General features: G+C 41.9%; 1 pseudogene across 1 annotated transcript in view; it reads left to right on the top strand.

The window, feature by feature from the left end:
• The window catches only part of LOC148517348 (uncharacterized), a 165,208-nt pseudogene extending 155,419 nt beyond the window's left edge, over positions 1 to 9,789 (top strand). The window contains exon 17 of the transcript XR_015879298.1: positions 9,432 to 9,789. The product of XR_015879298.1 is annotated as an uncharacterized LOC148517348 (transcript). The remainder of the gene's footprint in view (positions 1 to 9,431) is intronic.
• The last annotated feature ends 2,225 nt before the right edge of the window (positions 9,790 to 12,014 follow it).

The raw sequence follows: 12,014 nt of genomic DNA, 5'->3' as shown, positions 1-12,014 counted from the left end.
CATTTGTTTAGAAATTTTTAAATATTGAATAACTTTGTGATATTGTCTATGTTAAATCAGACTTTAAAGGATGGCCCAAGGCAGTATTGGTTTATTTGATGAAGCACTGCTATCACAGGCTGACAGTGGTGCTATCTCATTTACCAATGATGAAATTAATAAAGTCCTTTTTGATAAATTAGATTTCAGTACACTACCAGCTGAAACTTCTGCAGATCTCTTTTATAGATTACTTAGACTGCAGAGGAGGGAAATTGATCTTCTATTACATGGACAATTTTTGTCCGAATACCATCGATGTAAACAGATACCACGAGGTTTCAGGATACATAATATCCCTACATTAGTTAGAAATAACCCAGTGTTTTGCAGCCGCTGGTGCGCTATTTTGAACAAGTGTTCACTAGATTTAATGGTTCTTGTGATTGAGGAAGTGGGAGGTGAACTTCAGAAAGTTAAAGTTGAAATTGAGCAAGCTAAGATTGTTACATTACCCACCTTAAAGGAAGAAAAAAGCCACTAATTGGCTGGAGAGACTGCAAACGCAGATAGATAATTATAGAAGGGATTTAATCTCTTTTAAGAGAAAAAAAACTGAACACTGTTAAAAGTGATTACCAAAACCATACTGTATATCGTTGATTACTGGGCGATACCCAACATTCTAGGCCTAAAACACAGACTAGAACATATCGACAGAGACATCAGCCACAATATTTGGCAGAGTCTGGTTCCTCATTATCCACTTCGGACACAGATGCATATCAGAATACGCAGAAAACTAGTAGCCATTTTTTAGAAACAGGATTACAACAAGAGCACCTTCCTTCAGACAACAACGATGATATAACCGGAGACCACATCCGAGGAGGGGTGGTCACAAGGAGGCGTCGCAGAGGAAGGAGGCTATAGAAGCTGATGCTGTGTTCAATTTGTCAAGTATTACACTCAATGAGGACCAAATGAGGGTATTAACTAGGGGTTTATCCTTTGTACCAACGTACAGACATAGTAGTTTTAATAACACTATTGATCTGTACAAATTTGGTAGAAATATGCGATTGAAAGAATTTTTTTCGAAAATAGTCTCCACTGATAAAGCAATGGGCTTTAAAAGACCATCCACTTTTGACCCACCATCGAGTAACACAAGTCTAAAAACCTATCTTAGGCTAGTAAACAATGAAATGATTACGAACAAGTCTCCTAGAGTATATAACAATTTGTCACCTGGAGAGAGAGGAGCATTACAATCTTTAAGAGAAAACCCTAATCTAGTCATCAGACCCACCGACAAGGGTGGAGCAGTGGTATTACAAGATTGGGTAGACTATGATGCCGAAATTATGTCCAAACTGCAGGACAACAAGGTATATATTAGTTTGGCTCATAGACCAGTGGATGCCATTAAGGTTAAGGTGGATAATGTTCTTGGCTATGCTCATGCACAAAGGTGGATTGACGATAACGAATTGCAGTATCTAACGGTGGATAAACCCCAGTGTCCCATAATTTATACATTACCTAAGATTCATAAAACACTCGAGAAACCACCTGGGAGACCAATCATCTCGGCACAAGGGTCTGTACTCCAACCATTAGCCATCTTTGTGGATAGTGAACTACAACCACTAGTGAGCAATCATTCCACTTACCTCAGGGATACTGGACATCTACTACAGTGTATCAGAGAGATTGAAGGTTTGGACAATATAATATTAGCCATTATGGATGTGAAGTCCCTCTACACTGTGATCCCCCATCAAGAGGGTATAGAGTCATTGAGGGAAGCTCTAATGACTAGGCCCAATAAGTGTAGACCCACTGAATTTTTAGTAGAATTAGCCACACTTGTGTTATGTAACAACCATTTTCAATATAAGGATGGCTACTATATGCAAGTCTCGGGAACTGCGATGGGTTCCAATTTAGCTCCATCATACGCCAATTTATATATGGCAAAATATGAACAAGAACATATTATCTCGAAATACGGCGATAAGATTAAGTTCTACCGCCGTTTTATTGATGACATTTTTCTTCTTTGGCAAGACACAGCTGATTCTTTTGAACAAATGGTAGCAAATCTCAATGGGCTTAATTCACCGATTCATTTTACATATGAATTTAGTATGAGTGAAATCCATTTTCTTGATGTCACTATTGGGGTGGTAGATTGCAAATTAACTACCTCTCTATATAGGAAGGCTACAGATAGGAATTTAGCCTTATTGCCTACGAGTCATCATCCTACGGCATTGAAAGATAGCCTACCAGTGTCGCAATACTTACGCGTTATACGCATTAACTCTGAAGTTGATAAGTTGAAATCGCAGTTGGCTGAGATGACTAAGAGATTTCTTGCACGCGGTTACAAACAAGTTACCTTATCTGAATGTTTACATAAGGCAAGGGATATTGCCAAGGCCCAACAGATTGGAGGGGTTACAACGAGCAAAGATAAGCCACGTCTTATTTTTACCACTACTTTTGATGCCCAGGCTCAATCAACACAGAAATCACTCAAGAAATTTTGGCCCATAATCACCAGTGATAAGTCGCTACCTTTCCATAATATGCCACCGCCGATGATGGCATATAGGAGGGGGCCAAATTTCAAACAGATGTTAATGAGACCACGTCTCTACCCCGGTCAATCTAAGGATGTCTCGGAAATTATGGTAAAAAGACCGGGTTGTGTCTCATGTGGTGGCTGTATGACTTGCACCTCTATGGTGATTGGCCCGACCTTCCCGCATCCACACTCAGGAAGGTTATTTCAAATTAGGTATAGATTACATTGTGCCCTTGACCACCTGATATATATTTTAACCTGTCCATGCGGGTTATATTATGTAGGCCTCACGGCCCGCAGGTTCCACGATAGAATGGCCAATCATAGAGCCTCTATTCGGGCTGCATATGCTACGGGCAAAAGTGACAAGCCGGTAGCTAGACATTTTTTTGAGAAGTCCCACCAATTGGCAACATTAAGGTGTAAACTCATAGATTGGATCCCTCCCAAACAAGGAATTGACAGACTTTTGTTGGTAAAAAAACTAGAAAGTTTTTGGATTCATACACTGGATACAGTGACTCCTAGGGGTTTGGACGAATACAATCCTCTAGGTATTTTTCTTTGGAAACTTCTGAGATTGTAGCTAGTGCACTACTTTTGGACTAAGTGGCACTTTCTAATCATCGGTATTTCTAATCATCGGTAATTCTTATTTACTCCACTGCTTAAGTCTCATTAATTAATTAATAAACATGTGTAATAATTGTATACCTTTTGTCTACATGGGTTAGAGTATACAAATAAGTATTGTTGTTTATTGTCTATGTCTGGGTTAGATTATACAAACATTGTTTGGATTATTTTCTATGTCTGTAATAGTATTTATTAAGTCATAGCAGGCTCCTTTATTAATACTTATTCCCATATGCACTCTATAGGATAACGAGTAGAGTAAACCCTCTAGTATCCATTATCACGCTGTCAGCCCCGTTTTGCATAACTATGTTAGCATAAGTTTGCCCCTTCTGCGGCCACCGTAGGTCTGCGTGTCAGGCTGACACGCGGAAGTGTGAGGCTGGTGTCATCCACTTCCGGTTAGCGGGTTTAAGAGCCGCGCGGCGCCGGACAGCTGATATGCTGCAGACGCCGGCGGTATATGTGTCCACCGCATGTTCCATCTGGCTATTCACTTTGGTCCTGATGCCTATTGTGTATGAGTAAGGTAAGCACACATGGGTTTTAATAGTGTTATGATGTATCAGTATATGCATAACGGGGTTTTTGACTACTTCTCCCTGTTATTTTGCAGATGTTTAAGAGTATCTATTGGCCATATACAACAAGCGGGCTTTTTATGTTGGTTAGTGGTCCTTCGAGGTAGATACCATTTTCTACAGATTATATGATAATTGCCTATCGGCTACCATTTAAGTAATATATTTATACTGAATGTATATCTATCCACAGGAGTGTGGACACATTCTGAGCCCTATATTGATTGGGGCTAATATGAAATATACAGAGGTATTTATCCATTTTCCTGCTTATATGGGCTTATAGGATTATTTGCACCTACACTTGGTAGTCAATTATCCTTGCAAGGTAACAGGTGTTTTTTCTATAACACGGGTGTATATGATACCTTAAGTATTTAGGGGCCTGCTAGACAAGTGATTGTGTGTTTTCAGTTATTTTTCAGATTTTTGCAAATCTCACATTTATATCTACTATTTGATGTGATGTCTGTGATGTCCAATATTTGAGAAAGTCTTGAGAAAGGTTCATCTGGGAACCGAAACGTCGACTACATTGAAATTCTCTGTGACCAATAATATGATATGATTCACTGTTTTTAAAGGAGAGTGCATCCTTCCTAATCGGATATATCTCTTTGATTGTATAGGGACCTTAGTGTCCTTGGAAGCACCCCGACAAGTATCTATCTATGTATGCGATTGCAGGGCCTCTCTTGGGGTATATATATATATATATATATATAAGTGATCACTGCCTATTTCTATTGCACTTTATTTATTTATTATGCACCATATAGCACTCTAAGGCGCTCTGACTTGAACACATTGTTCTCATATATATATATATATATATATATATATATATGAACCGTCATTCATCACAGGGTACTCTTAAGTGTTCTTGTTTGAGACAGTGACTGAACCCAAAGGACAGGGTGCAGGGACTGGACTAACCGGGCAGGAGGCTGTGACTGAACCCTCAGGACAGGGATTGAACTGTCAAGCAGGATGCAGGGACTGAACCCTCAATACTGGAGGTGGTAACTGAAACCTCAGGAAATGAGGCCGAACTGATTACTCAGGACAGGATCCCCCTAAGTGTTCTTGTTTTAGATAGGAACTGAGCCCACAGGACAGAATGAAGCATTTAGGCCCACAGGACACAAGGCAGCGACTGAATCCACAGGACAGGAGGCGACGACTGGACCTTTAGGACAGAATGCATGGAATGAACACTCCGGACAGGAGGCAGCAACTGTACCCATAGGACAGAATGCATGGAATGAATGCTCAGGACAGGAGGCAGCGACTGGACCCTCAGGACAGAAGGCCGTGACTGAACCCTCGAGACAGGATATCCTTAAGTGTTCTCGTTTTGAGACAGGATGCCATTTGAATTAAATCACAGTTCACAACAGCTTTATTTTAGAGTAAAGTTTAACATAAAACAATGTCATACAAGGTCATAATTCTGCCTGGGCTTATCGGGTACAGCGTAACTGGTCTCCATGGTGTAAGGCAGCTGATTACGTTCTATATGCTTCCTCTACTTTGACCTTGTAGTGCAGAGGATGCTCCATCCTTGTGTCCTGTTCTCCTTTTATAGGGGTGAGTACGCAGCACTCTGTCTGTAATCCCTGTGATGATGTGATCATTGATGTCAGGGCTTCTAGTGAGCCAGCCTATATAAAACTCTGGGCCTCATTCAGAGGGGCACACTATGTCGATGTCGCACACAAGCAGCCAATGTTTTCAGTTTGCTAATGCATTCGAGTCAAACTGCGAATGTGTCCTGATGGGTACCGCCGAAAGCCATAGATCCAAATTGGATGCAGAGAGAGGCAATTTCAGTAGGTGTTTCTGGGTGGTAACAGGGGGGTGGCTAGCCAAACACGGGCGTGTCATGGTCAGCGACTACGTCTTTTGCTGCAGTTGCACTGATTGTCCAACAATGCTGGACTACACTTCAGAGGCTCACATTCAGCCCTTCTGAGCATCACCAGGCACCATGAAAGAGTTTGAGGAGGGCTCTGCAATGACATGTTGTGGGCTTGGATAATTTACTCTTGTTACAAGTTCTCCAAAATTACCCTAAATTTAAAGCCTGCTAAAGATCCAAATTTCCTGTGCACCCTATCTACTTATCATAAATAAATAATTGTTACATTATTTTCATAAATTCGAGCCTCACAGCCCAATCAAGTTCTTACTTTGTTTATTTATAACAATCAAATGGGTTTTGTCCCACTAGACAGGTAGCGAATAATACCAGATGAGCCATAAATCCAATCCTACAAATAAATACAACAATAACTCTTATCTTTGCTGCTTGCACTATTTGCCAATAAGACCTTTTGGCATTTCATGTTTGGCACACTTTAGATATATGAGTTCAATGGGGACTTTCTTACTGCCCTCGATCCTTTGCAATTGACGTGGATTTTATAGACCTACAGTATATACTACTTTGTGCTGGTCTGCACTAAACCTGCATTTCACATACTTGGCGTTTTCTCCTTCCATCCCAGTCCCACCACTCCTGGTGCAGGCAGGCATAGGTGCACGGATCACGCAAATCTGCTGCACTGGCTCTAATAGATGCTGCCGGTGCGCTAGGAATGTGCAGATACACTATGCAGACAAACAGTCCTAGGTCTCAGTAGGAGAAATGTGTCCAGTCAAACTGCGCCAATGATATTCCAACCAAATACAATACACCAGAATGTCGACATGCCATTTTTTACGTATTTTAGACTAACTTTAAACCTAAGAACAACCCTAGAATGTACTGTTGACATTGCATTGTTGATATGTTACATGCCAATATTATGAACATGTCGACATTTAATGAATGTCAACATTTTACACGTCGACCCAATGTCCATGTCGACATACTGACCGGATACCGTGGTCATTAATAGGAGAGACTGAGGGTGGACAGCTGAAGGGAGGATAAGGTGGGTGTAGGGTGATGAATATAGAGAGATTAGTTTTCTTGATGGATGGTGTTGAGTTTAACTTAGAAGTAGGCAGCAATGTCATCAGCTATGAAGGTGGAACGGGAGGGTGGTCGGGATGGGCATAGAAGCGAGTTCAGAGTGGCAAAGAGGCAATGGGGGTTGATCGACTGGGTAGATATTAGGAATTGAATGTAGATTTGCTTGGCAAGAGAGAAGACGAAGTGAGAAGATAGGCTAAATTGGTAATGGTCTGACTGTGGTAGATCTAGATATTCTCCTTTTGCACTCTACAGAATTTCTGAAATGAAAGATGTATAGTTACTAATTTGTAGAATTTTGATGTGTTCCTCCAGTTGTCCACATGGTCAACACTTTTATGTTCACCTACCCATTTACAATATCGACTTTCATAATGTTGGCAGTTATGTCAACATTGTTAAAATGTAGACACTGAACATGTCTGTATATGCAGAATGTCGACATGTTCCAAATGTGTGCAACATTGACATATGAAATGCTGACAATCTGCCGGGTCTGGGAACAGAGGGTTAGGGTTAGGCTGCAGGAGGGTAGGGTAAGGGTTTGGCTATGGGAGGGAGGTTAGGGTTAGGTACTATGAGTAGGGTTAGGGTTATCAATACTCCCAGCCATAAGTGCCACTGGATCTGCTTTGAAGTCCACATCAGCTGACCGCTAGACCCGATAGACATTGCTGAACCTGCTGGACCCACTGTACCAGGCAGGTCACTGCTAGACCACCAGGGATCTTTTGTCAACATTCTAATCACGTTGACAGTTCCTCAGGGTCGGCATAATGAATATCGATGTGGTCAATGTCAACATTGCAAGCAAGTCAACATAATGACCATATTGGCATTCAACATGATGAATGTAATATCAGGACTGTAGGTGTCTGCGAGCTGTGCCATTGCAAGGCTTTTTGGGCGGCATTGTTGCTGACCCATGGCCCTGCATCTAGCTAGTAGGGTGCCTGGAATGGCTCACTGCAGCCAGTCCTTTGGCCTCTCCAGGCATTCAGAATACTCTGGGCGGCACTGTACTTCCCGGTGCTAGTGACCCTCTCCCCTCATTATGACATCAGTACGTAATGTATTCAGGGGGCTGGGCTGGCACAGAGCGCCTTGCTGCCCTAATATGGCACTAGTTGACATGATAAATGTTGACAAAATATACCGCACCCACCCATCCTATATTTTAGTAGCAACTCAGTTAAACTGACTTTTCATACATACAATCAGGGGTCCTCAATGCCAGTCCCAAGTACCAACAGCAGGCCATGCTTTGTGGATCTCTTTAATTATGCACAGTTGAGTTATCCAGCCAGTTTCCACAGACAGAAATCCTCAAAGCACCTGTTGGGTTTAGATAAATAATGCCAGATGCGTTTTGGCACATGGTGGGGGGATAAAGCTAGAAGAGGTGTGGGGAAATAAGCTGAGAGACACACGGGTGGGGAAAGAAGCTGAGAGACATGGGTGGGGAGATAATGATGCTGAGAGATACAGAGGAGATGAGTGGATGGCTGGAGATGGAGATACATGGGGAAAAGGCTGGAGACACATGGGTGGTGCTGGGGAAACGAGGGCTGAAGCTGGTGCAACACAGGCAAGGATGAGGCTGGAGAGACACTGGGGGATAAGGTTGAGAGACACATTTGGGTTATCCCCCTGTGTCCAATAGGGATGAGCCAATGTCTGACCTGCATGTACCTACTGGGAAGAGGTAGTGGGCCCCAAAAACTTGAGTGTGCTGAGCCCCAAGATTTCTGTTGCCAGCCCTGCGCAGTCCCTGTTATTATCAATGGAGACTATGATCTGAACCCTATGTACCAAACTCTAAAAAGCAAAGGTTTGCTTTAAGCCAATGGAGGCTCCAGGAGCAGGAGAGAGATTTTTTTGATCTTTCTACCGCAGCCTCCAGGTGGTGTCAGAAACATGTGGTGCTCCAAATGCCAGGGATATAACTCGCAGCGAGTTCCCATTTGGACATATCGGGGATATTTACAATAAAGTAAAAAAATACCTGCTGCAAAAGGATACTTAATAATCGTGGCTGTTCAGCGATTAATACATAGGCCCCTTAGTGGTCATGTAGGATTATGATTACTTTGTATTCTCTTACTTCTAATTCCAACCGTTGCTCTCTATTGCACCATGATTTTACTTCTCTTCCTTTTCTCCATCACCTCCTTCTTTTCTAAGGCCCTGTTTATAGGTAGGTTATATTTAATGTTGTCTATGTAAAAAAAAAGAAAAGAAAAATATGAAAACTCTCCTTTTAGGTCTGCTTCAGTAACCTGCATTTGTCAAACTGCTGCGTTTTACTGGGTTTTTTTTGTATTTTACTTGTGAATATCTATGCTGTATTCATAGTCACTAGAGACGTCACTGTTGCCCTTAGAGGTGCAAAATGTAGATATGTGATTTATCTGGTATTTTTAGCATTGCTATGGCTTTGATAAAACATAACTTGCAATGTGTAAAAAAACTGCAACCATAATACGTTTTACAAGCATATATTTTATGTGTGCTATGTACTATGTTGGAATCCCATTACAAATTTTGATAAATGGCACAATACAGTTATATCCAGGGTATAACTCTGATATGCAATGGAAATTGCTGCCTTTAGTGAGTATTACCAGTTTTGTGTTTAATAGTTGTTATTCTCTGACAGGTGAGTGAAGGAGCTGAATGCATTTTTATTCCAACCAAGCTGTTTTTGGCTGAAGCACCTATCAAGTCTAAGCAGATTGCACAAGAGATGGTGAATAGTTTCCCAACTGAGATGAAGATCAGGGAAAGTTATTCTACACTCCAAACATGGAGTGCCTACAAGGACAGACTCATTGAGAAGCAACTAATTGGAGGCATAAAATACCGAAATCACAGGAAATAAATTACATGTTATTCCATTGTAATATGGGCTAAAAATATATTTTTCCAGCACGATTAAACATATAAACCCACTTACATTTCCGCATATGAGGCTAAAATATATTCATCAGTCTTTCCACTCTACATTTTTTTTTACAAAATGGACCTAAAAAAATTTGGATTTCTTTAAAAAAAAAAATCTAAGTAAAAAACATACTTTTAAAAATAAATTAAAATATGTTATTGGAGAGACAAATATAACTAGAGAGCATCTTGCACCACCCCGTGGCCGTAGGCTGCCATTGTAAAATTACCTCCCATCCCCATTGGTAAGACACACACCTCTCTATTAGCATTAACCCCCCCCACTCCCCTAGTAGTAGCAATAGATCTACATATTTGTAACCCCCGTTTTTGCACATTCCCTCTCCTCTCCTCCCCCAGTGACCGATGTAATTTTTACAGCACCCGATACAGCTGTGGGATCTGATAAGACCACTCCCTGCTATGTCCTCTTACCTTAATAAATCTCCGGGTGGGGGAGGGGGGCTGGACTCCTCCGGCTTCTCCCCCTGCTGCTTTACAGTCTCTTCCCAGACTGTCTTCAAGCTGCTTCAAGACAGGCTGCAAGGAGACCGTGAAGCAGGAGATATGTCCCCTTTTTCCGAAAAGCTGTTTCCTCAAAAGGAGCAGCTTTTCGGAAGTGATAATTAAGTAGAGGAGGCATGATGAATGCATCCAATCCCAGGATTGAACTTGCAATGAGTTCAATCCTTTATTATCACAGGGCATATTTTTCCCTTAATGAATAGAAACATTAAAACATGGTTCTAATGTCAGTGAGGCTTATGTAAAAGGAGGTCAAAATGCTGTGGGAGCAGGTGGGATAATTACTGATCCAGCAAAATAGATTAACTTACGTGTGTACGATTAAATAAATCCACAAAACAAGACCTGTTGGTGACAATTGAGGATAGGTCTAGAGTTAGACAGTTACAGAAACAAATACCTGGGCCAGGAAGACTGTACTGAGAAACCAATGCCACTTGAACGACTGATAACACCGTTGTCATGCGACTTTAGGTGAGGCTCCTCTAGGATTTAGAGAACACACATGAGCCTGACTGTACACTAATGCAAGGGAGGGTCATAAGACAAGGACATGGAAGGGAGAGAAGCTTATGGCATAGCATGATAATAGAATGCACAGAAAAGACAACCAGAGTAAATTAGTTTAGGTCATAGCAAGAACAGGACAGGAGAAATAAACAAGGCAGGCTATACATATGATAAATTATAACTAAAAGAGTCTTTGACAGACTAGGATGGAAGGCACAAGGCAACAGACAAGGACTAGAACAAAAATTACATCATAGTTCAAATGGGGGATGTAGTCAAAATACTGACGTCCGGGAAGCCATCCGTCTAAATCCCGGCGTCGGAATCACGACTCGGGACTAAAGATGGCTTTGAAATCTCGACGCCAGAATCCCGACAAGCAGCTTCCCGAATGAAGGTAAGCTGGTCCATCTTAGGTGTTAACCACGGGAGGGGAGAGTTAGGTTTAGACACACTAGGGGGTATTAGGACTAGGCACCCCCCAGGGATGGTTAGGCTGTGGGGAGGGGGGATTAGGGATAGGCACCGCCGGGGGGGGAGGTTAGGGTTAGACACCCCTCCGGGAGGGTTGAGGCTACTGATTATGGATAAATATTTAAAACCTCTATGCAATCCTGCCTATAACCTCTATACAATCCTGCCTATAACGTCTATGGAATCCTGCCTATAACCTCTAAACCTTATATGATGCTAATTAGCGTTATGAAATAGTCGCACACAGCAATAAACACTTTCAGACTTTGGTTGTGGTTCCGAAGCACAAAGTTATTATTCAGCATAAAAGAAAAAGGTACTTAAACGCACAGTTACAGTCATCAATCCAGAAGCCTGCGGTCATCCAAGAAGAAGAATGGCTACTAACTGGGGCTGGGACGTAGGCTATATACTTTACAGATCATGATAACAACAATGTAGACAGACAAACATCTGTAGGCACAGACGCCGACATCCATCTTCCTCGCAGCCACCACCCGCTTAACTCCGGCGATAGCGGTGCAGCTCACCGCCTCTCCACGCGGTTCAGCCACTGCCCATCGCTTGGATTTCCCAAGAGGCAGGCAAGTTGTCATATAGCTGTATTTGCCGGGACGCCGGCTTACAGCTTCATCTTTATACAGGTGTAATTTCCACTGCTGCCTGTTAACCCTACAAGTTGTGTGCGCTGCATCAATAACTAACACTCATTTGGAATACAGATTATAGAATTAGTACTAACATCTCCCACTCATTGTACTAATGCAGGCTGAACTGGATGTATGAGACG

The sequence above is a fragment of the Taudactylus pleione genome, unplaced genomic scaffold, assembly GCF_031769625.1.
Source record: "Taudactylus pleione unplaced genomic scaffold, aTauple2 ptg000218l, whole genome shotgun sequence".
Taxonomy (NCBI): Eukaryota; Metazoa; Chordata; class Amphibia; order Anura; family Myobatrachidae; genus Taudactylus; species Taudactylus pleione.
The sequence above is the reverse complement of the archived record's forward strand: the minus strand, read 5'-3'. Positions and strand labels throughout refer to the sequence as shown.